This window comes from Pinus tabuliformis, chromosome X (genome assembly GCF_031772625.1).
Source record: "Pinus tabuliformis cultivar Carrire ecotype Pingquan chromosome X, CPIR1, whole genome shotgun sequence".
Classification (NCBI taxonomy): Eukaryota; Viridiplantae; Streptophyta; class Pinopsida; order Pinales; family Pinaceae; genus Pinus; species Pinus tabuliformis.
In genome coordinates, this window is record NC_142308.1 from 1,033,292,068 (window position 1) to 1,033,316,356 (window position 24,289).

The 24,289-nt window shown below is 42.1% G+C and overlaps 1 protein-coding gene across 7 annotated transcripts in view; it reads right to left on the reverse strand.

Annotated features, from left to right (window-relative positions):
- The window catches only part of LOC149143286 (uncharacterized), a 213,532-nt gene that overhangs the window by 28,305 nt on the left and 160,938 nt on the right, over window positions 1-24,289 (reverse strand). The window lies entirely within an intron of this gene.

Below are 24,289 nucleotides of genomic sequence, written 5' to 3' on the forward strand. Positions count from 1 at the left end.
TTGTTTTGCAACTTTTGCTACATATAAGTTTATAACTCATGATGATGAGATACTTTTAAAGTTTTATATATGTGATGTTGTTTTGTTTGAGTCCTTGATTGGACAATTATCACTATCAGGGATCAGCAGGATATGTGATGTTATTTTGTTTGAGTCCTTGATTGGACAATTATCAGGGATCAGCAGGATTTGGTATCGCCTTTTGTTAAATTGGCAACTAGGGCCAAACTCCATGTGTGTCGGCTTATTTATGGCAGCTGGTATTTTTATTGGATCCCTCTCGTCGAGAGGTGTAGGATTGATCCAAAGATCATCCGATTCCGATAAGTATTTATGGAGATATGAATTTATTTTGTTTATGTAATTATTATCAAGCCGACCAGCTCTTATGTAGGCTCTAGAAGACCAACCGACGTGTCTATTCATCACCCTCATTTTAGTATAAATATAAGAGGATTTGATGTCATTTAGACACACTCTTTAAAGTGATCTCCTCTCCACGTCTTGGGTTTTTGGAGAAGGAGAAACGTTAAAGAGTACGTTGGGCTAAGTATGATGCCCTAGCTTATATGCAGATGATGCCCTAGCCTACATGCTGTTCAAGAAGCCCTAACACTTCTGAATGCAGTCCTATAATGGAGTCTCCTAACCGCAGTAAGGGAAGACAATACACAGGTGGACTTCATGACTGTATATATGTTAAAGAGGAGACTTAGCCGCAGTTAAGAAGAGCCCTAGTAGTAGTCAAGGAAGAGGGTTGGCCGCAGTCAAAGGAGGCATAAATCTGCAGCCTAAAAGGGAACTCTAATCTGCTGTTTAGTGATGCCCTAATCCGGAGTTATGAAGAAGCCTTATCCGCAGCAAAAGGAGGGTTGATCAGCAGTGAAACATAAGCCCTATACGCTGTAATGAGGAGGCCCTAATCCGCTGTCATATTGTAGCCACTGTATTGAGAAGAGTTTGGGCAGCAGCAAAAGAAGGCTTCTATACGCTGTCTAGAGGAAAGTCATGCAGCCCTAACAGCAGTGAGGAGATCTGGCCGCAGGCAAAAAGGGAGACGTATCACGCTGTCAATCTAGCCGCAGTTTGATGTGTGATCCATCAACTGTCTAAGGAACTTCAATACGCTGCATAAGAAGCCCTAAAGAGCCCTACACGCAGCATTAAAAGGACCCATATATCAGCGTCTAGCAGCATGGAAATCTCTGTGACATTACTGCTGTTTAAAGAGCTATTTAGATCACTGTTTGAAGAGACTACAGCTACAGTCCACTGCTGGGCCACCTCCCCATCCAAAACCTCACATGCAAACCTGTCCTTGGAGTACTCTACTAATAGTCGAGCCCTCCAGTCTGTGTCCAAGCTCATAAGAGACAACGTGGCTAATCTACGTGAAAGAGAATCTGCTACCACGTTGTTCTTACCCTTGACATACTCAATGTCAAAGTCATATGCTTGGATCTTGCTGATCCACTTCTGCTGCCTCTCCTGTAGCTACTTCTGCTCCAAAAAGAATCTGAGGCTGTTGTGATCAGTCCTCACCCTGAACCTGTTACCCACTAAATACTGTTGGAACTTGGCCAATGCATGCATGATGGCCAGCGTCTCCTTGTCGTATATAGAATACAACCTCTCGTGCGAAAGGAGCTTCCGGCTCTCATAGGCTATAGGGTGACCTCCCTGCATCAATACTGCGCCAATCCCCTCTCCTGACGCGTCACACTCCAAAACAAATGGTTGCGTGAAATCTGGCAATGCAAGCATTGGGCAGCTGCTCATAACCTCCTTGAGCCTGTCAAAGGCTCGCTGCGCTGTATCCGACCAACTGAAAGCCCCCTTCCTCGTCAAATCTGTCAGGGGTGCAGCACGCTGTGAGAAACTCTTGACGAACTTCCAGTAGTAAGTACAAATGCCAATGAACCCCCGGAGTTCTGTCACATTCCTCGGCTCTGGCCACTCTCTAATGGCCCTGATCTTCTCCTCGTGGACTCTCACTCCGTCCACCCCTATGATGTGCCCCAAATACAACATCTCCGTCAACCCAAACTCACACTTGGAGAGTTTGGCATAGAACTGCTACTCCTATAAGATACGCAACACTGTCTCAATGTGCTGGAGATGCTCCTCCCAAGTCCTGCTGTAAATGAGAATGTCATCAAAGAATACCAACACCAACTTCCTCAAGTGACTACGAAAGATGTGATTCACGTAGGACTGAAATGTGGCGGGGGCGTTGGTTAGCCCAAAGGGCATCACCAAGAACTCAAAGTGCCCATAGTGACACCTGAAGGCGGTCTTGGGAATGTCCTACTCCCTCATGCGAATCTGATGGTACCCAGATCTCAAATCAATCTTTGAGAAGAATCGTGCTCCTCTCAACTCATCCATCAACTCGACGATCCTAGGTATGGGGTACCTGTTCTTCAGTGTCTTCTTGTTCAGGGCCCTGTAGTCAATGCACATCCTCAATGTGTCGTCCTTCTTCTTCACCAGCACCACAGAAGAAGCAAAAGGACTCGTGCTCGGCCGAATGTGCCCAAGAGCCAGCAACTCCTGAATGGCCCACTCAATCTCATCCCGATGGGCCTTGGGATGCCTATAGGGGGTAGTGATTACTGCCTGTATACCCTGCTCAAGCTCAATGGTGTGCTCAAACCCCTGGTCCGGTGGCTGTCCGGGTGAAATCTCCCCAAACACTATGGCATACCAGTCAAGGATGGACTATATCTCTGGATGTACTGTCCGCCCTACAGTCCCTGCCTCTAATGCACGCAGCTCCACTGCCCACTCTACATCTCCCTTCCGGAAGACTGCCTCCATCCAATGAGCCGAAACGGTCTGAGGCGGAGATGTGTGTTGTCCCCGTATCTTCTCATGCCTCCCTGTCTTCTCATCATCCCACTCCATCTCTAGGGTCTTCCAACCCGTCGTGACTTTCCCTAGAGTGATGAGCCATTGAACACCCAGTATCATGTTGGTGTCCGGAATATCGACCACGAAAAAGTGGTCAGTCAATGTGTAGGTGCCCATCGTCACTGATAACTCTGGAACATAACGAGCACACATCATGGTCTGATCTCTTGGGACCAAGACTGAAAACCCATCGAAGCTCTCTGTCTGTATACCTCTCCGCTCAATCATCTATGCATCGATAAAGTTGTGGGTTGCCCCACTGTCAACCAAGACTGATACTCGCTGGCCACGCATTGTCCCCCGTACGCGTAGCGTCAGATACTTGGGAACCCCTCGCAATGCTGCAAAGGCCCCTCAAGTGGGTGCAAAAGATGCACCACCTGTTGCTGGCGGTGGAGGTGGCAAAGGTCCCTGCACGACATGACTATCTCCTACCTCCACATCATCCTCATCCTCCTCTTCCCCACTGCTCTCGGAGAAGACCTCAATAAAATGTGCTTTGCCAGCAGCACATCTATGTCCTGGTGCCCATGGCTCCTGACAAGTGAAGCACAACTGCTTCTTCTTCAGCTCCCTCCTGGCATCATCATCAATCTGTGCTCGACCTGGAATCCCCTTTGGAGGTGGAATGCTCACATCCTTCCCCTTAGACTGGAAAGTTTGTCTCTGTGGGTAAGGTGTCCAGGTCCTGGGTAAGACATCCTGTAAGTCTCGGGTCCTGCTAATAGCGTCCTGGAGTGTGGCTGGTCTAGTGGATCGGACTAAACCCCGAAGTGGCTCTGCTAACCCCTCAACATACATATAGATCCTCCGTGCCGTGGATAGATCTGGCACCATCACTGAGACCCTCAAGAAATCTGCAATGTAGGTCTCTGGGCTCCTTGTCTGTTTGAGCCTCGTCAGCTCAACAAAATGCTGCTCTGGATCCCTCCGATCAAATCGCTCCATCAATCTCCTGGTGAACTCGGCATATGTCGTCACTGTGGAGTGTCCAAGTGTAACCATCCCATGAAACCACCAATCCTGAGCCTCACCATCCAAATGCAATGTTGCCACCTTGATGGCCTCTGTCTCTGACATCTGGTTAAGCTAGAAATAAATGTCCAGCTTCTCCACCCAAGACTTTGTCGAACTGTTTGATGAACCATCAAACGTAGGCAAGTGGAATCTACTCGCCGCACGGTGGGTGTTACCATCATGGTAATGTCGGTACCCTCTGTGATGGTCGCGGGGTCTACTATCCCATTGGAGCTTAACAAAGTCTCTGAATGAGAGAGCCTCCCTGAACTCCTGCCCATAGGCCTGGTACTCTGCAAAATAATCGCCCATATGACCGGACTCTGTCTCTGCTGGGCTCCGGCCCCCATGTTTGCTCCTAAGAAAGTGGGCATGGTAGAGCGTGTAGGGGCATGTGAGGCCACCTGCTGAGTAGTATCACGCTGCTCTGGCAAATGGTGGGATGCACCCGATCCCTCACCAACCTGGAAAACCCGTGGGCTCTCACGCTGTCTAGCCTCTACTGCTGTGAATCTCTACCCCATCACCTCAATCTGCCTCAACAGATCCTGCACTGATTTGAGGTGCATATCCGCAAATCTCTTTCTGTCCTCGTCTGCCATCTGCCCTGCATCCACCACAGGCTCTTTCTGTTCTGCGTCCACCACAGGCTCCTCCTATTCTGCGTCCACCATAGGAACACAGTCTCCCTCTCCGTAGGTATTCTCCAACCTACGCCCAGTGTCTCTGTATCTCCTACCTCTGTAACAAATGTAGGGTTTTTCCCTCGGTGTCATAGATTGCTAGCTCCACAGGCTGAGCCAGATCTATGCTTTGATACCACTATAATATCTCGTTTCAGAGATATTCTCCAAACCCCAGTAAACTCCAACCCAATACGTACAAATGATATAATAACCGGGAAACTCAAAATGATAAAAATAACAGTGGTGCAATATACAATAATATAAATGTGCAATATAAGCAGATACTTAAGAAATGCAGAGAGAAATGCTAAGCCATTTTATTATACTGAGCAATAGAATGAGTACAGGAGGTGATCAGAAAGATGGCACCTCGACTTGCACAAGGCAAGTGAAGAAATACACTCAGAATAGCAAAAGAATGGCCTCTCTCAGAACTGCATGGAAGCTGCTGGAGAACTAATGTGCTGTTGGAAATCAAATGAGGATTTGGGGCTGTTGCCCTCCTCAGAAAATGCTAAAACTCTGGAATCGGACTCTACTCAAGAAACCCAGAAAAACCCAAAAGGCTTTCCTAGAATAGCCAACCCCTGAAAATCACCCCCTTGGGGTTCTGCGCAGTCCCTTAATTCTCTGCGCTTCCACTGAATGAAACCCTCCAGAAATCTGCCTGAAACCTTTGCCAAAACTCTCCAATATGCAAGAGTTGATCCCTTGCTCAATCTCCCAGCACAAATCCTACTACAAACCCTCAATCCAGAACTCCTGCGAGAAAAAACTGCGTAATCCCTCTCAATGTTGCACAGTACACCAAAATGTCGATGAACTACTGCTGAAATGATGATGAAACTACTGCTGGAATGCTAATGGAAATACCTTGCCCGAGCAGGCACTCAAAGTCTCCCGGGGCTAAGGGTCCGAACGGAGACACTCAGTGCACTAAACAGTGCTACAGACAGGCTAAACAGCCAGCGTGCTCCAAGTCGAAGCGACTATCTCAAATGCTCATAACTGAATACCAAAATGAGGAAGCCCCTCTTTCCTTTATAGCCTTTGCCTCTCTCAATCCCAAGGCCCACCTTCTCCAGCGTAATTCTTCTCTTGCCACGTGTTTCTTCCCTTTTGTGCAGTCCCTCCAAGTGTCTGTGTGGGCTCCATCTCTGCATCCCCCTTTGGCCCCCTTGGCTCCCCTTTAAGTCACAATGTTGTGCTACTAGGAAGTGACTTTTATTCTAAAGGTGAGTCATGTCCCCTTTCCCTCACCTTTCTATTCATAAATAACTATAGAAGGCAAAAATAAGCAAAATCGAATATTCCAATTAGCCATGGCTAATTAGGAATATTACAAATCCACACTCTTGTCTCATTTCAATCAGTATAGGGTGGCAGGGAGGTGCTAGGCACATGCATGAAGTCACCTACAGGTTGGAGCCTGTGAACACTTCAGGGTGGTAGGTTGGTCTAGGATGGTGGGGCATCCATTCAGTTGACTATTGAAGAAACCAGGGCGTTGGAGCATCCTTCCAATGGACGCTAGAGAAGAATGCTTTTCTAGAATTCTAGGAAGTTGTAACTTTCATTTCAGTTGGGGCTGGAGATTAAAGAATTTATTAAAAAAGTGTTTCGTGGTTTTTGACTTGGAGGGGATTTTCCACCTAAAATTCTTGTGCCTACTGCATTCTATTGTTTACTGTTTTTACAACATAAATTAATAATAATTGAAGATTAAGTAATGCTCTGAAAGATTTTAAAAGTGCTAATTGCTAAGGAATATTGATTCACCCACCCTCTCAGTATTTCCAACAGGTGACATGATTGGTACGCTATGCCCAGCAGGCCCCCACAAGAGCCCTACATTCTTGGCAGGTGTCCCATCACTTATACGATGTCAAGGCAACATTCATTCCACCACCTGGACCATTGCAGAAGATCTACATACATATTCCACTCATATGGAGACCCATGGGGTCATTGATGTGTCCTCAGACCCACTAAGAGCACCACAGCTCTACTACTTGGAGAACAAGGGGCCACCCCCTTGTCCATCATATTCCGAGGAATTTATTCCTATGACACTTCAAGATGTTATTGAGCCTTTGGAGGGCCCTGCGACATGCATAAATCATTATTTGGCCTGTTGTGAGGCTTGTTTTTACATTATGAGCTAGTATGGTGGGCTTGTTACCATTAGGGGTTATTATTTGCACATTATTTTATCATTAGGGGCCCATAGGCTAATTAGAACTCCTTAGGAGGCTATATATTGATGTTAGATACATTCATTTGTATCATCACTTGACTTGGGATCTCTCTAATCATAGAGAATTTTTGCACTTTTTCCTTCGTGGATACTTTTGGAGATGGAAGAATTTTGATGTATGGAATTGGGCTATTTCTCTTGTCTTGGAGCCTTATTGAGCAAACGAAATGCTGGCTGGATATACTCTCTAACGTTGTAAGTAAATTTTTATGCTATTATTCTTGTCGCTGCATACTCCTAAAATTAGGCTAGTTGTTGCATTATCGAAATGTGGAATTGAGCATGTTTTAGCTAATTAATGTATGGGCTAATGTTATATGAATGAAATGTCCTAGAGATTTATTTATCTCGAGAAGCTTGCATCATTTGCTTTGAAGTATAAATGCTTGAAGGTCACCTTTCTTTCCTTTCTCTCAACATTGGACGAAGTTGACTTTCTGGGGCTCCTTGATCGAGAAACCAAGTTGTTACTCATCATTATCCTTGACTCCATATCCCCAAGTGAACTAGGCACTGATCCCTCAAAAAGGGTGATCATTTCAACCCTCTTTTAACCATTTTCCCCTTTTTCCCCAAGTCTAGCCCCATTAGGTCACCTAAGGAATCAATTTCCCAAGAATTGACCCAAAGAAAAAAATTGATCTCCTATAGCCTACTACACTAGTGGGTCCCCTCCCTCTCCAAATTTGAGGAAATTCTAACGATGGAATCTCTGGGAATCTCAAGCCCTAGCTCTAGGATAGAATTGTGCCTAGGCATCCCCAAGGCTAGACCTCATTAGGATCAATTCAACCTTTTGGAGAAAGTATTCTTGTTTGGTCCTTTCCCTTCACCTCATCCAGGATAGGAACATCATCGGTTGCTACATTCCATCCCCGAAACTGGGTTGGGTCCACTTGGCCCCGTGTGGTCCCACTTCTCAATAAAGACTATTTGTCACAGACCATTTGGGAATCCAAACTTCCCAAGGATTATAGGGATTGAGAAACTTTTTCATAAGCCTATCCTTTCTCCCTCAACCCTCCAATCCTTACCCCTTATCCATGGTGGACCAAGTCCCTTGCTTAAAGAGCAAACAAGCTCCATTATTCACTCCATCCTTGGGAAATGGTTTTCAAGATCACTTCTCACCTATCCATTGACATATAATTTACAAGTGAATCCCTACCCTACCGAGACTCCTCCCATCGGTGAAAGTCCGTAAAGAGCAAGGAGACTTAGATGTGGTGACAGTAGGCTAAGCCTCCACCGTTGCCCTTAACCTAGCAGTTGCCCTCTTAGGAACCCCTTTAGGTCCCTTGCTGGTTTGAGTGGTAACATACCTCACTAAAAAAAAAAAAATCCACTCATACGATTGTAGCTAAACCTAGCCCTAGCAACACTATATGAACCTGGCACTTATGATTCAGAGATCAGTACTTTTCATACTTTTTGCTATGATACCATGTTAGAATTCCTACAAACCTAGCACCTGGCACTTTCCTAACAGATTAATGATCTAATAAATTGCACAACTAGGTTCATTAACACAAAAATTTAGCACAAGCAAAATTTAACAATCTCAATCACGAAGAATGACACACAAATTCTACTCAGTCGCATTTCTTCATTAAAATTCCAAACTTACTTGGGCTCCCTTCCTAAGAATATGGCCCAACTGAGGAAATATATACATCACTAGATCTAATCCCACTGATCAACCCCTCCTTGGATGGATCTACATCTCCTTGTTGCCCCTTCCTTTGACCCAACACACTTACTAAGATGCCTCTCTCAATCTTGCATTCTTGTATGGTGTCTCCTCCCTCTTCTTAGCCTTACTTTTACAACTTTACATTGAGCTAGATCCCTAACCCTAATCTCCAAATTGATTGATGATTGAGGTTAGATCTCGCCTCACCTGAGATCAAGGGATGAGATTAAAACATAATCACTAAATTAATTTATAATGCTTTTTCTATGTTTACTTTAGCTCAATAAGCCAACATAAAATTATGTGTCGTTTCTAAGTCTAAGTTACAAAAACAACTTGTTCATACTAGAGCAAGTGTCTAAGGAGACTTTGAGCGACTTCTGCATGCCAAGTGTTGAAATTTGAGCAGCTTCGGGATGAATTTCCCAAAGGGAAACCCTTATGCCCCAAGGAAAGCCATCGTGCCCCAAAGAGAATTTACATAGGTTGAAGAAATATTATTATTATTATTATTATTATGTGGGCTTTCCTCCTTAATGTGACAACTCCACTTGCACAAGTTACAATAAAAAAAATTGGATATATATTTAAATATATTAGAAATAAGTGAATTTGAATTATTCCCTCCAAAATGTACAAATCCGCTTGATTATGAAATGCCCTAGAAAGGGTCAATCATAGCACCTCAACATTATATATATAAAAGTCAAATGTTCAATAGATCACTCGTCTTGATTCAGTAATAGAATGGCTCGCATTATTCTAAGGCTCTGAGACTCACTAAATTCTGTAATGGCTCAATAGTCTTTCATTGGGAGACTCACTGAATTTTGTAATGGTTCAATAGTCTTTCATTGGGAGAATATGGCTCGCATACTCTACTCCTCGACTTGCATTTATATATGGCTTGCACTCATACTTTAGCAACTCACATCATGCATCAACAGAGACTCTCTCTCTCTTATTTGAGCTTATCATTGATTCAGATTCCTGTGAAGAAACTCGTGTCCCTATGGTGACTCGAATTCTTGTGGAGACTCGACATGTTTTGAATGACTCACATCAATTTCGATCAAGGCCTTGCGGTTCGTAAGGATCTAATGTTCATCTCGCAGACTCTTACTATCTTTGTGGCTAGCTCGCTCTAAGGCTTGATACTATGGTTCCATGAAATCACACTATAGTGAGGGGTTCACTAATCTTTGTGGCATATGCTATATGGTACACTCTATGGCTCTGTTCTATATCTGCATATTCATCTGTGGCTTGTATTCAATACGCAGTGATTTCACATTCACTACGGCAATGTCTATACTCTATCATTTGTATTCTATCTTGCTCTACCTCAATGGCTCTTACTCTACAATGTATCATCCCTCTGTGTGGTATCGTATTGCATTAATCGTGGTATCACTACTTTGTGGTGACAACATTATACACCAATGGCTACTCTATACTCTATTTTGTTATATTACAGTGCCTTGATTTTCAATGTATTCGTAGAGGCAAAGACTTATATATATTCATAGAGGTATCACATATATTTGCAGAGGCTCATATGCATATAATTGCAGTGGCTATAATGATTTTGTCTCGCATCTCCGAGGTGGCTTTACATCTCAGTGGCTCTTAATCTACAATGTATCATCCCTTTGTGTGGTATCGTATTGCACTAATTATGATATCACTACTCTGTGGTGGCAACATTATACACCAATGGCAACTCTATACTTTGTGTTGTTGTATTACAGTGTCTTGATTTTCAATGTATTCGTAGAGGCAAAGACACATATATATTCACAGAGGTATCACATATATTTGCAGAGGGTCATATGTATATAATCACAGTGGCTATAATGACTTTGTCTTGCATCTTCGACGTGGCTCTGCAATACTATCGATCTATATAGTGGCTCGATCGCATATCAAATATACTAAGTGGCTTCGCTATATATATATATACAGTAACTTGCATACATGTAGTGGCTCATCGCTATACATCAACTTGCACTCTAAATATGGATTGCAATATAAAGTTCTTGCTTTCATATGATACTAGTGACCTATGGCAATTGTACATTTGTATGTATGATGAAACCTTGACATCCAACAATCCTTGATGCTCCTGTATATGACGTGAACCCTAACATGTCAGAGATTCATGATATAAAGCAGCGACCCTGTATGGCAATGACTTAATGATATGCAAGTGATCTTGACAGTAACTTTGATGCAGTGACCCTCATGAATGACATGGCAGAGATAGAAGTAACCTTGACAGATGACATAACAGTGACCCTAATCTTCATCAAAGTGTATGTGACAATGATGTGATAGCAGCTCGCTCTCTCAGACTTATTTCGTTTAGTTTACAAACAAAGTTGTGAACCAACTTGGGTTGGCCTTGGGAGGTTTGACGTAGTTGATGAATCTTTTTATGGATGTACTTTGTATCTCAGTTGAACATTTGATGAATATCTATTAGAAGAAGAATCTAGTTGGGATTTCCCCTAGTGGGGTTTTGCCATGGTCTCTGACCGAAATCATGATGTCTCTATTGTACATGCTTTTCTTCTGTTGATCTTTTCTATTCCTTTGAATATTGTTCTCTCTACATAATTGCTTATGTTGATAGTTATGGGATGAATGTAATAATTAAATGTTGAAATGGTTTAAATGCAATTATCTAGGGCAGAGAATAATGTATCCCCAAGGAAAATTAAACATGGTATCAGATCCGCGTTGAAGAAAAAGTCATTGAGATCACCCCCGTGAAGACACCTATGATGAAGTTTACAGTCAAACAGAGTGAACAGGATGAAGATGGCGAGACCTAAGAGAATGATAGGGTTTCTTTCAAACCCTAGGGAAGCTTTGTTCTTACAAGAGAGGATTAGGGTTTGGGAGAATCCCTTGAAGTGGCCTTGGATATCGTTTGGGTTTTAGCATTGAAACACTCGTATGATTCAGAATTATTCTTGATATGATATGCGATTCAGTTATTCAAATTCAGAGAAACCCTAAAGTGAAACTTCTTGATATGACATGATCGGTAAGAATCCCATAATAGATTCAGAGAAACCCTAGGAGAAGGTTATGTTGTAGTTTCAGCGATCATTGTATACATTGATGGTTGTCTTGGCTACCAATGAAAGAAGTTAAAGAATATAGGTGGTGCTCAAGAAGATGCATTTCTTTTGTCGATGGCTTATGGTTGATGGGCTACGACTCATGGAGGTCGGATCAAGAGGGAGCTAACAACTACCTTCAAACCTCATTAAAGATTAGTATTTTCAAGGCTTATGACACTGCTTTTGTTTAGAAATGTCATTTTTGGACTATTGTTTATTCCTCCTGCGCGAATATTTGAATACTTCTTTTACTAACGTCTTGGATAAGGAAAGTTGATCCTTCTTAAAGATCATCATGATGTGGAGCATTGCAGGAAGAGTTAACACTCAGAGGAAGCTAAGAGCCTCCTACAATCTATATTAAAGATAAGTACCTTCTAGACTTATGTCATCTCTCTATGGCACTATTCTTGTTAATTTATTCTTTTCGGTTATTAGTGATTCTTCCTACATGAGTATTTTATTTATTTCACTAACTTCTTGTATGAGGATGTGATCCATCTTAAGGATCATCAAGTTGACAAACAGTGCAAGACGGATTAGCTCCAAGAACAAGTTGGTGCAAGAAAATGAAGGAACCACTGTTACATCTAAGAGACGAAAGATAGTCCTGCCTCATCACCAAGTACATTTTCATTATGTTTATTTTCTTGGCTATTATTGCTCTTGTTCTAGGGTCACAAGTACATTTGATGGATGTGAGGATCAAGCCCTACATATCAAAGGTTGAGGATGATGTAGAGCCATCCCATGTCATATGAAACGAACAAGAGATCAAGACCTCAGAAGGTTGATTAAAGAAGCTTACTATTCAAAGGGAATAGATTGAGGCCAACATGATGCTTCCATATCCACTTCTATTTTTTGAATCTGAATATTTTGTTCAACAATCATCCGCAACATATTTTCTTTTTCTTTCTATAGTTGCCCCACTTCCTAAGTTTGAGGATGTTCTGCTGTTGGTAATTTTAGTTGTTTTCTTAGTGCTTGAATATCTGCATTCCTGCTTTTGATGATTTTTTCAGCAACCTCAACATCATTAGGATCTAATCCTAATTTTATTACCAGATTTTCTAATCCTTTTATTCTTGTATCTTTAGCTAAGGAAGACATATTTTCTAACTTAAGCTGAGAATGAATATTGTTTAAAGAAGCCTACAATTTTGATGTTGTCATGGCAGAACTTGTCAATGAGGAATAGATCATCTCACCTGCCTGTCTATGAAGATCAATTTGATCTATTGGATGAATCTACTGTTGATTTTTGTAGCATCAGATGTGCTCTTGCCTCAAGATTTTGCAGAGGCTAAGACACATGCATTCTCCAATACCTGAAAATCATTTGGGAAAATTCCACCTAGAGATGGTTTAATTAAAATAATTATGTTTTTTTTTTCTAAATATGTCTAAATCTATTAATATAACAAAATGGCACAAGGAGGCACCGGCCTCTGCAGTTCAGATCTCAGAATAAGCTCTGTTTAACAACCTATATCTAAAAGTGATTGCCCGCAACGGGGAAACCAGTCCAAAATTGAAATGTTTGCTACCCACACAGGGGTTACAGCCTGGGACAATTTATCAGACTTCACATTAAAATTTAACAACAATTGCATACAGTAAGTAACAAAATAGACCGTTGACAACATTTTCACAAAGGAAACGACAAAATGGACCACTGATATGGAAATCCGTGAGCTCATGACCTGGCAGGAGGGTAAGCTTGGAACGGCTATGTGTCATTGGAGTGAGGAGGTTCTTCGATGATTAGACATCTGTATTCCTCCATCTCATCCTCCACAACTTGTTGAACTCTCGGCACTTCCTCCACCGTCTTGGAGCGGGTTGAGGTATTACCTCCATGATCTGCGCCTTTGCGTTCTGGAGCGTCCTCATGTCTTCTGCATTCCCCTGAGCTGCTGCTAGGGGCTTTCCTTTTGCCTGCAACTGTCTTCTCCAGGATATGGCTAGCTAGGGCGTACGTGCTTTGAGGTATTTCTTTGAATGCTACAGAAATTGTGGCAATTATGCATGGCCTGTCCAGAGTACACTGAAACTGAAATTGGGGTGAATGGTTGGGAGGTTGAGGAGCCTCTGTAGCATGCACCAAACCTACCATTTGCGCGCGTCCTCGTCCGCTGCGGGTGGCAGGATATCGTTCTGTGAAGTGAGTTGCAGAAGAGGGGGAAGAAGCAACAAAGGGGGTAGATTCCAAGCGGGACAGGGAGGGAGGCCGAATTGCTCTCCCTCTACTGCCACCCCTCCGGCAGCGCATCTAATGGCGCAACTAAGGCATGCTAATCTGGCTTGAATTGGATAAACTGGGACGAGGATGAGCGATGACAGGGGTGGAATTGCTGGAGGGAGCCGAAGGAGCAGAGGTATTCAAATCAGTGCCAAGGTTAAGGTCCGAAATATCAGAGTGAAGGCTACGAAGGAGGTTGTGCGAGAAATGGGCATTCTCGTCCAATTCAGTGCAACTCAGTAGCTGGCATCTTCTCCCCAATGTCGTGCGCAGGCTCAGCTCTCATCTCGCGCACTGCAATAAATCTCCATAAATTCCTGCGGTAGAGTTCTGGAGGGAAGCGTGGGTGACCTGTTGGCTTTGCCACTTGCCATCCCTTTTTTGTTGCACTGTGACAGTGCATTTAATCACCCACATCCGGGAGTTCTACCTCATGCTGCACCAGGTCAATGCATTCTTGTAGATGAGAGCTATCATTTATAATATCAAACAAGCCGACATTTAAGACTCGATCACTATCCACTCCTAGATTTGCTAGGAGATCTGCCACTTTGTTGTTTTCCCTTTTGACATGATGGAAGGTGATAGCTCTGTTAATTAGGAGCCATTGTTCGATGATCTCCAATCTAGCTGCTAATCTCTAGCTATCAGCTACTTTGTAAGCAGGAGTGCCTTGGAGGATTTGATTGGCCATGTTGATAAGGATTTGAGAATCTCCTTCTATTATTATAGGAAAAAAACCATGCTGCTGAGCTAAAAAAAGTCCTTGCCATAATCCTTCTAGTTCAGCTGAATTATTCGTATCCCAACCTATCGATCCAAAGAAGAGCTTGAGAGGCCTACCTCTATGATCTCTGAAGATGCCACCGTATCCAGCCTTGCCTGGGTTGCCTTTGGATGCTCCGTCAAAATTTAATTGTATCATTCCTTGGGGAGGAGGCTGCCATTTACTTGATGCGCTGGGAATCTGAGAGAGGTTTCTGGGGAGCTCAAGAGTCTAGGCAAGTCGAAGTTGCCAGTTCTCCCAAATGTTCTTTTCTTGAGGAAGGGTAGGCAGGTCCTCTTCATGCCAAATTTGAAAGTGCCATCGTTTCCTACAGAGTGTTACATAGATTACTCCATATGATCTCAAGAGGGGTACTTTGGTTTTTGAAAATGCGTTTGTTTCTTTCCTTCCATAAAGTCCAAACGAGAAGGCCGGGGATAATTTTCCATAGAAAGTTTAGTAATCTGCTTTTGTAAGGATCAATTCTCCAGTTCCGGATGGTTTTGGTGATATCCCCTATTTCTCTGCCGCTTCTTTGACATCTAAATTATGTTTTCTCCCAGATTTTATTAGCTAGGTAGCATGTGTCCATAAGATGTTGTATTGTCTCTTCCTGTTGGTTGCAATTAGGGCATCTTGAGGGTCCGTGGAAGTTTTTTTTCCTTAGGTTATCCCAAGTGAGTATCCTTTTTTGACATAACCAGAGAAAAGTAGAGATCTTGGGCCAAATACCAGGAGACCAGATTTTGTCCCAAATGGGATCTTTCAAGTCCTGAGTTCGAATCATGAGGTTGTATGCCTCCTTAGTAGTGAAAATTCCCCGTGGGGTATATCCCCATCTTAGTATATCCTTCTTGTTTGAGAATCGTATTTTTCTGTTAATGAGTTCTATGTTAATCTCATTGTGGAGTTGCTTTGTGCCTTGTTTTATAATTTTTTCTGCAGTTATCCATTGTCTGTATCCCTGATTAATAACTGGGGTCCAGTGCTGATTTACTTTTTCCTGCTGTTGTGTTGCCTAATCAACTGTATGTGGAGGATTGTACATATTGCTGAGCCGTGGTTTTTGTTGCCAAGAGTCAACCCAGAAGTAAGCGTTGCTACCATCTCTGACTTCCCAGAAACTATGCTTCTGTATCAGGGTGCTCTGTTGTCTTGCTGCACTCCAAATTAATGAGCCCTTTTCATTGGTTATAAGTCTGATTAAATCTTCTGGTGGTCTGTTATTTGCATATTTGGCAGTCCAAAGAGTGGCCCATGGTGTGTTCGGAGCTGAGAGCCATTTCCACCATATCTTCACTCCCATAACTGCATTGTTGTGGTGAGGATCTCGAAGTCCCACTCCTCCATCTGTTTTGGGAAGGCAAACTGTGTTCCATTTGACCAATGCCCATTTTCTATTTTGGCCTGCGGATCCCCATAGAAAGTTTCTCTGTAAATTTTTTATTCTCTTAAGTACCCATTTTGGTGCGGCCAAAACTGGAAAATGATATAAAGGCATCAATTGTAGAACAGCTTTAACCAACACCAACCTACTAGCCATATTAAGGGCTCTAAAGGTCCAAGAGGCTAGACGGGCTTCAAGTTTTTCAAGGAGTAAAAGCCAAGAGGCATGTTTGAGCGCTGAATCAGTCAAAGGGGCTCCAAGATATTTGGAGGGAAGAGAGGCTTTAGAGAATCCTAGAATGCGAATTATGGAGGATTGAGTGATGGGGGGAGTGTGAAAAAAGAAGATTTGGGATTTTGAAGTATTGATGCTAGCTCCTGAGGCTTCCGAAAAATCATCAAGAATGGCTTTAAACTTTAATGCTTCCTGTACAGATGGATGCCCAAACAACATGTTGTCATCCACAAATTGTTGATGCGTGATGGCTGGGGAATTATGAAGAGAAATGCCTCTAAGCTGCTGAGTTTGAAGGGCAATCTTTATTGCTCGTCCTAATCCTTCAGCCATTAGCACAAAAAGAAAGGGAGAGAGGGGATCTCCCTGACGAATACCTCTGGATGGTTGGAAAGGCTGAGAGGGGATACCATTTACCAAAATGGAGAAGAAAGTAGAGGAGACAAGATTCATAACCCATCTAACCCAGGGAGACGAAAATCCAAACGCAATAAGTATTTTTTGAATGTAAACCCAGCTTAACTTGTCAAAAGCTTTAGAGAGATCAATTTTGAGAAGCATACCTGCTTTTTTGTTATGCTTTAAAGAATGAATGATCTCATGGGTGAGAATGATGTCGTCAATGATATGCCTGCCTTCAACGTAACCCAATTGTTCTGGCGAAATTAGCAATGGAAGCAGTGGTTTCAAACGGGAAGCAATGACTTTGGAGATGATTTTATAGATAACATTGCACAACGCTATTGGCCTAAACTTATCCGGAGTTGTTGCCTGCTCTTCTTTAGGGATGAGAGTAATAAATGTGGCATTTAGAGAAGGAAGCAACCAATGGAGAGTTCTTGATTCTTCCACAACCTTCCATATGTCCATTTGAATGAGTTCCCAAAAGTTATGAAAGAAGTTGGAGGTAAAACCATCTGGGCCTGGAGCTTTCCCCTCTTTGAGTTGTTTCATTGCTGATTCAACTTCCTGTAGAGTTACCGGACGAAGGAGTAGTTGATTATGTTCATTTGTTATGATTTTTGGGATATGCTGGAGAATCCTCTCTATAGCTGGTTGTCTATTGATATGCGGTTCCTGATGAACTTGTTTGAAATGCTGGAGGAGCTCTCTTTCGATATCCTCGTGTGCTTCCAATTTTTCTCCCTGCGGATTCTGTATTTGAGTGATGTTGTTGTGCATTCTTCTCTGTATGGTGGTGCGGTGAAAGAATTTCGTATTTTGTTCTCCCTCTTTTAGCCATCTTATTCTGGATTTCTGCCTCCAAAGAATCTCCTCTTGCTTTGTTCTTTCATCCAGTTGATTCTGAAGGCTTTGTTCCTTTTCTGCCAGTGTTCCTGTCCTTCCTTCATTGATTATTTTTTGTTGAAGTTCCATCATTTCATGGGCCAGAGCTTTTTGGGCTTGAAATATATTCCCAAATGTCATTTGATTCCATTTCTTGATATGCATTTTGAGATTTTTGAGCCGTTGTTGAAGTTGATACATTTGTGATCCTGCAGGAGGGATGAAGCTTTTCCATATTGAGTGGACCAGGTTGTTAAATTCTGGGTGAGTGTGCCAAAATGCTTCATACCGGAAGGGTCTTCTTGTGGAGTTGCCAGGCCTTTGCCATTGTAGAGATATGGGCCAGTGATCTGACCCAGAAAGAGGCAGGATTGAGGCAGAGAAGTCTCCTCCTAAATGGATGGCATTGTCAGATAGCAAAAATCTATCCAATCGTGAGGCGATTTGCTGTGAGCCTGATCTTTTATTGTTCCAGGTGTGCATGCCATTGTTAAAGGGCATATCAATGAGCCAATTGTTTTGTATGTACTCTTTAAAGTGATTACTTTCCATGTCTAGTTTGACTCGGCCTCCATTCTTCTCCTCAAGTTTAGTAATCATATTAAAGTCACCACCTGTAATCCAAAGAGGATGGACTCTGGTGGAATTGAGAGCAGCTAATGTGTTCAGTAATGCCAATTTATTCGTGGCTTCCTGAGGAAAATATACATTTGAGAGATGGCCATGCACATTGGTCCCTATAATATGAAAAGTGGCTTGAATAAGATTATGAGTGGCATGGAAATCAGTGAGCAAAATAGCCTGTGTGTTCCATGCTATTGCCAATCCTCCTGAAGCTCCCGAGGCATCAACTGCTACTAAATGGCTCCCTGGCTAGGCTTTTGAGAGAATGGTACCAAGTGTACTACTGCTACATTTTGTTTCTTGCATGAAGAAAATCTGCGGTTTCTCCTGTTGTATCATGTTTTTGATCATTTTGTACTTCACAGGGCTGTTTAACCCTCTTAAATTCCATGAAATGAGCTTCATGATTCAATATTGGGTTTCGGCTGGTAGTACTTTGTTAACTTGGAATATCTTCCTGATTCCACCAACATTTCCCCTATGATGATGGTTCTTTGCAGATCTGTCTTTCTTCCTCATTTCTTAGTATCTTTGAGAAGGTTTTTCCCATCCCATTGACTCCCCGGTTGTATCCCTAATGTTCGCTGTTGATGTGCTTTTGAAAGGATTACCTCCAAATTCTCTAACTGTCTATCCGGGATTTTTTCAAATTCTTTCTTCCTACATGCTTGCTCAAGGCTAAATATATCTAGATCCCCAATGTCAATACTCTCTGGTTCCTCTTCCATATGTTTGGGTTCACTGTTTTCCGCTGCTAAGTCATTTGTGTGGATTGATTCTTGGATTAAGTTTTCAATTTCCATTCCATTCGGTCGCCATTCGGTTTCCTTGTTGGGACTGGATATTGGGCTTGCCATGTCTACAGGTGACTTCATGCTTTTCCTGATGTCTGAGGTGTGGATTATCAAAGAAGACTTGGGTATATCTTCAACTTGGATAGGGGATTCAGAGTCGTCCAAGGTTGGATGAGCGAGGATATCAAAGCTATTGCTGGTTGATGGATTAGATGTATTGGCTGCGGGATTTCTGAGGCTTGAGGTGGGTTTTTTGTGGTGCTTTTTCCGGGAATTTACTTTGGTGAACCCTTCCGAGTCCGATTTTTCTAAGGAGTTGTTGGCTTTGGTGGTAGCATTGAGGGGGCAATCACGGAAAAGATGTCCATGGGCATGACATTTCCTGCATCTGAATGGAACATGTTCATAATCTATGGGCTGAATCCATTCAAAATCATCATGGTAAAGACTTACTGAATCCGGAAGTGCTTTGTTTAGATGCATGTAGACACAAATGCGAGCATAGGAGGTATACCTTCTGAGTTTCGTTTCTTTTGCTACCTTTATGAAATCGCCCAGTCCATTTCCAATGTCTTGTAGCGATTCTTCATCCCAGTACTCCAAAGGTAGGGAATACAGTCGAATCCAGACCGGCGCCCAGCTGAAATCCTCTTTATCTGGATTGAATCTTTCGATCCAGTCTCTCAGATACAGGCCCGCTGAGTTGAAGAAATAGGGGCCGTCGTCTAGAATTCTATTACGATCTTCTAAGCAGTTGAAAATAGCTGTAAAGAAACCTTTGGGACCGAGCTGCAAGGTGACATGTCCTTTAGGTTTCCATTTGGCCGAAATCCATCCTTGCAGGGCTTTCTCCGTTGGCCAGAAGCCAATGAATTTCCCTATAAGAGCGTGGTCCTTCATAAATTGGATCTGTGTATTGATCCGATGCCCCGGTAGTTCTATCTTGGGTCGTTCTGCTGCAATAGGTTTGCATGTAGCAGAAGTCGCTTTGGGGGTTTCGCTATTCAAAGTAGGATCACCTTGCTGCTGATTCTGAGGCCTTGCCTCCGTATCCGGTGAAGCTTTGTTTTTCCTTTGCGCTGCTGGGTCATTCTGTGCTTCAGTACTGTCAGTCTGCATCTTTTCTGGAGCCCTATCATCTTCATTGGGAGTGCAAATCTCATTTCTTCCATTAGGGGGAGGTGCAAAGTCCCCCCCCAGAAGGGGATCCATTCCAATGGTCCTTATTGACGAGGTTCACTATCGCCAGAGAGGCTGATTTGTTACAATATGGTGATGTACAGAGAAGTTCAGAGGCGGCAGAGTTTGCCAGAAACCCTAGGTGGCCATGAATCGCTAGAGCCTCCCTATTCCTCACTGTTTTACGTATTGCAATATGCAAATTTGTTTTATTAAAATTAATATGTTATGTAATTAATTAACATGTAATTGGGGCACGATCCCCTTCTCGTACAAGTGCCCAAGGGCTTATTTAAGCCAGGGCCCTGCATGTAAAAAAACATCATTCAATAATTAATATATGTATCTATTCATTTTATATGAGTTTGTGTGCTCCAAGTGGTATCAGAGCGCACAAACTCAAATAAAATGAATAGATACATAGTAGTTGATGCTCTGTCTAGGAAAGACGAAGAACCATCATTACTTGCAGTTTCAATTGTTGTTCCCGATTGGCTTAATGAGATACAAAGTGAATATGCTAAAGATCCTGAAACAAGTGTTATAATTAATAACCTTCCTTAGAATTCAAATTTTGAATCGAAAAACGATATTCTATGGTACAAGGGAAGAGTTTATCTAGGTTCAGATTTCAAACTTAAAGCCAAGATTCTCAAAGAGTCGCATGATTCATTGTCAGTCGGACATGTAGGATTCTTTAAAACCTACTATAATGCACGCCAATCATTCTTTTGGAAGGGAATGAATAGTGATATTCAAAAATATGTAGCAGAATGTGATCAATGTCAGCGAAATAAAAGTGAGAACATTAGGACCCCAGGGTTGCTCCACCCCTTAAATATCCCAAACAAAAAATGGGAAGAAATATAAATGGATTTTATCGAAGGATTATCCATGTCAGACGAGAAAGATAAAATTCTTGTAGTGGTAGACAAACTCACAAAGTATGCACGCTTCATAGGAATGAAGAAATCAGATTCAGCAAAAGAGATCACCGAGATATTTTGCAAGAATGTCTACAAATTACATGGATTCCCAAAAGTCATTGTTAGTGATAGAGATCCCAAGTTTAAAGGGAATTTTTCGAATGAGCTTTTCAAACATATTGGAACATACCTCAACATGAGTTTTGCATATCATCTGCAAACAGACGGTCAGACAGAAACTATCAATAAGTTCTTAGAAGCTTACCTTCGTTGTTATGCAACAGACAAGGAAAATAAGTGGGCTCAGTGGCTACATATCGCTGAATGGTGGTACAATTCAATTTATCACACTTCCGCAAAGATGACCCCATTTCAAGCTTTGTACGGATATGAACCTCCCAAATGGAAGGATTTGGCCATTTCTGAGACAAAAGTTCCAGCAGTAAAGGAGAAATTAGAAGAAACCCAAAAAGTTTTTCAAACATTAAAAGAAAATCTAAGTATTGCAAGAAATTGCATGAAGCAGCAGGCCAACCGACATAGAACAAAGAGAGAATTTGAAGTTGGAGAATGGGTATTTGTTAAACTTTAGCCTTACAAACAATTATCCCTAAAACAAAAAGGGAAAAATAAATTGGCGCCAAAGTTTTATGAACCATATCAAATTAACTAAAAGATTAGCCAAGTAGCATACAGCTTAAGCCTTCCAGACAAAAGTCGAGTTCACAACGTTTTCCATGTATCTTGTCTTAAAAAGGCATTGGGCAAACACCAATCAGCACAAACAATGCTTCCGATATTAGATGATGAAGGCAAGTTCATCTTAGAACCAGAAGGAATTGTTACCACTAGGGAAAGGAAGTTGTGATCTCGAGTAATTAAAGAATACCTTATCAAGTGGAAGAATCTACCAGAAGAAGAAGCCTCATGGGAGACAGAAGCTTTTTTCCAAAAACACTCGTCGTTGCGTATGCTTTGAGGACAAAGCATATTTTCAAGAGGAAGGCAATGTTATGTAATTAATTAATATGTAATTGGGGCATGATCAAAGATCATGCCCCTTCCCATACAGGTGCCCAAGGGCTTATTTAAGCCAGGGCCCTGCTTGTAAAAAAACATCATTCAATAATTAATATATGTATCTATTCATTTTATCTGAGTTTGTGCGCTCCAAATAAACTTTTTTTAAATGGTTCCCTAAGTCTAAACTTGGGAAATGTGGTTAATTAAAGGGTATTAACTAAATTAGGTGTGAATCTTCTAAAAGAAGACGAGGATCAATTCCCAGTTTATCTTAGCCCTTGATTATGTTTTAATCTTGGTCGTTGGTGCTCCAACGAGAGATTATAAGGAGTTTGATGGGCACTTGGAGGACACACTTGTGCAGTTTGATTTCGCTAGGAAGTCGATTTCCTAAGTGGTAGTTGTGAGTTGCCAAAAGTGACTTAGTAAAGTCAAAGCAGTGAAAGAGGGGCAGGGATAGTAGACCGGAGGAGAGTTTTCCAAATCCGGGGAGTGCAAGGTAGAGAAGACAGAGAGAGGTTCAGAGAGGCAGCGCAATGCCACGCAAAGGCAGCGTAGAGCTTCAGAGGGAGTCTGAGATTCAGCTGGGAAAGTCGAATTCCAGAGCCAGAAGCCGAGGTGTGAGACCGAAGGGCCAGAGGATTGAAGTTCCAGCCAGCAGGAGATCAGAGGAGGAGGTGACGTAGAGCCCAGAGACTGACGCAGATCTGCGTAGGCTAACGCAGAGGCAGCGTGGGGCCAGCCATCCAGAGCCTGGATCAGATTCAGATCACCAGTGACAATGTGAGATTTTTCTCACTATCTCCTTGTCAGTATTTCTCTGTATCAGATTGCCAGTTTGGGCATCTAACGATTTGTACTCATATTACTACTGCATAATAAATAAAACCCTCAGTTGTTGCACTGGTTTTTCCAGGGACATTTGTCCAAAAACAACAGTATATATGTGTGTGTTTATTTCTCTCCAGTGCAGTATTTAGTTTCTATAATATTTATTTTGTGTAGGCTGTAGTGTATGTATTTCAATATTTGCCGTAGAAAACTGCGAGTAATTTGTTCAAGTAATTTAACAAATAGAAGAAATATCATCAATTTGCTACAGTAGGAATCGAGTCTCCGATTTTTCACATCTACTTTGTTTCAAAATAAAACATAGAAGTCTTGTAGTCCTCTACACTTTTAGGAACTGGAACCTTTGGCTCAAGAAATGCCAATTGAAACTTCCCTCTGTCAGGGTCAAGTGCAGACAGTAATCTAGTTTGAGTGGTAGAAGATTGTTTCCAAAACTCAGAATAAGTTGAAGTTTTCAATGCTTCATTCTTCTTCTTCATTTCTCTGAATCTTGCAAAAATACTCTGTTGTTCTAAAGAAGGAGAAGCAGGGGAATCTAGAACTGTTTCTTCAACTTGTTGTAGAGAATACACAGGCTCGCTTGATAACACAATTGTAGTAGATTCCTCTGGATTTCTGACCTCTGAAGATTCTTCTTCTACATTCATTGTTTTTCTCCTTTTGAAAACTTTAAATTCCATTGGTCTAAAACCTGAACCTGTAGGAGACATACTCTCACTTGGCCTTTTTAATTCTTTTTCCCTTAATCTTGGGGTCTCTAGAGCTGTTTGACTGGAAATTTTCTCCTCAACCTCTTGCAAGGTGTTTTCCTCCCATACCTCCTGATTTGCATACTACTCAATTTCTGGTTTTGATATATGGGTATAAGGAGTTCACTTTTGTTCAACTCTGATGGATGAAATTACTCCCAGAGGGTCGTAAGGCCAGCTGAAACTTAGCTTGAATTTCATCTGTTTCAATAAACTGTCAACTCCCTTTTAGCTACTTTGGTATTAATTATAAATGGACCAGCTTGTGCTTTTAACTTAAATTTGGCCCTTTGTTAGAAAATCAGAAAGGCAAAAATATTTTCTTTATATAGATAATTAATTGTAATTCTCTTCTCTTTATGTTCTCCTTTCATCTTTTAGTTCATCAAGCAATTACCAAAACAATAGCACAAAGATCATAGACACCAGATATAGGTGGACAGCTAGGGAAAAACTTATCTAGTGGAAAACCCAGTCAACAACTTTTCCTTAGTAACTTCCTGAGATAATCCAAGACTCCTGACCT